Here is a 2,420-nt window from a genome sequence, read left to right on the forward strand (position 1 = left end):
AAAAAGTAAAAGGTCTCGAGAGGAAAATAATCCTATTTGACCACTGTACATTGCTAACATAAGGAAATGGAACAATCGAGAATCCCGAGTAATTGGCCAAGCCGCTAAGGTAGCTAAAGTAGTAATGAATCCCGTTAGTAAAATGGGTCCTATGGAAAGTCCATCAATTCCCAGTCTCCAGTGAAAATCAAAAATATTTATCCATTTATAATCCTCCTCCAATTGGATTAATTGGTCGTCGAATTGGAAATGATAACAGAATGCATAGGTTGTTAGAAGCAGCTCTAAAAAGCATATGCACATAGTATACCATCTAACCCCCTTATTCCCCCTATGAGGAGAGAAAAAAAATTAACAAACCCGCGGATATCGGCAAAATAACAATTATTGTTAACCAAGGAAAATAGCTCGTGGTAAAGACAAGATAGACTTTGACCAGAAAGACCCGCCCCCAGAATAATATATTCTATTCTATTTTCCCGAGTACGGGTCTTTGTCGGTAAAGAGGAATCAAATGTATTCAAGTGGAGTTTTCTAGAACGTATCAATAAGCTAGACCCATACTGCGAGTTGTCTCATGCCATAAATAAACCCGGACGCTCAAGAAATCCGTTGGACAAGCGGATTCACATCTTTTACAACCTACGCAGTCCTCCGTTCTTGGAGCAGAAGCTATTTGCTTAGCTTTACAGCCGTCCCAAGGTATCATTTCCAATACATCTGTGGGACACGCTCGTACACATTGAGTACATCCTATACAGGTATCATAAATCTTTACTGAATGTGACATTGGATATATAAAATTTTTGAATATTATTATTATTAATTTGATTTTCGATCTGGTAAAAAAAGAAGTAGTAAATAAATCATGTATTCTAGACACCAGACGAATCAGTGGGTTACCTTAATTTGTTTTTTTAGAATCAATAGATTGCTGGATCTGTTCATGAGAAAGAGCCAGGATACTTTGATTTCTTACGTTTCGGCAAACATGAATTAGTTAGACATGTTAATTCTAATTTTAGAATTAGATAAATTATATCTATTTATCCATATTCTATCCATATATATATATATATATAGAATATATAGAAGGATATCTGTGTTTATTTATATCTATATCATTACGACTACGATTATTTATTCAACAAATTTGATTGATTGATACGAGTTGATTTTCTGTTACGATGGATCGACGAAACAATAGCCGGTCCAATAGCTGCTTCAGCGGCGGCAATAGCTATAACAAAGATCGATAAAATGTCTCCTTTTAATTGACGACTATCAAATAAATCAGAAAATGTTACGAGATTTAGATTAACCGCATTCAGTATAAGCTCAAGGCACATAAGTGCTCTAACCATGTTTCGACTTGTGATCAATCCATAAATACCGATAGAAAATAAATAGGCACTCAAAACAAGTCCGTGTTCGAGCATCATTGACTAACTCCTCATCAATCTCGATTCATTTCAATATGAACAACAATTTTTTAACCGATTTGATTGACTCGAATATAACAAGTGCGTAACAAACGAAAGCATTGGCAATGGATAGAACTAAACCTTTTATTATTTGACATTCCATATGAACAAAAATAGAATTGAAGGAAAATAGATGTACTAACAATAAGCAATAAGGCAGAACAAGGCCGAGGCCTTATTTTTTTTTTTTTTTCTTTGATTTTTTATTTCTAATCCTAACTCTTTTTTACTGACGAGCCATAGCAATTGCACCTATCAAAGCAACTAAAAGAATTATAGAAACAAGTTCAAATGGAAGATAAAAATCCGTTGATAAATGAATCCCAATTTGTTGAACGTTACTTATCAGGTCCTGTTCTATAATCTGGCTTGATCTTGTAGTCCAAATAATCCCGTACCACGACGTATCTAAGATAGTAGTAATTAATGAAAACAAAATACTTGTACAAACCAGTAAAGTAACCCCATCCCCAACGGTCCAAAGAGAGAAATAATTGGAATATTCTGAACCTTTCATGAACATCACGGCAAATATGATTAAGACATTTACGGCCCCCACGTAAATGAGGAGCTGTGCAGCAGCTACAAAATAGGAGTTAGATGGAATATAGAATAAGGCTATAGAAACAAGAACCAATCCCAAAGAAAAGGCAGACAAAATTGGACTCGTAAGTAATACCACTCCGAGACTTCCTAATATAAGTCCTGATCCCAGAAATACTAAAAGAATATCATGTATTGGTCCAGGTAAATCCATTATGCGTAAAATAAGAGATAAATTAAGTAGAAATATTTCATGACCTTACTGACCGGGCCAGGAAAAGGGGGTTACCCTATTTTTTTCTTGTCAATGATGATACGTTCTTAATTGAATTAAATCTTAATGGGATGTGGATTGACGTAGATACTGTTATTGGACCAATCCCACTTCTGTAT

Source organism: Aristolochia californica, unplaced genomic scaffold (genome assembly GCF_029961685.1).
Source record: "Aristolochia californica isolate CCGP_79_NKW_82.1479 unplaced genomic scaffold, dmAriCali1.0.hap1 SCAF_387, whole genome shotgun sequence".
In the NCBI taxonomy this organism is placed as follows: Eukaryota; Viridiplantae; Streptophyta; class Magnoliopsida; order Piperales; family Aristolochiaceae; genus Aristolochia; species Aristolochia californica.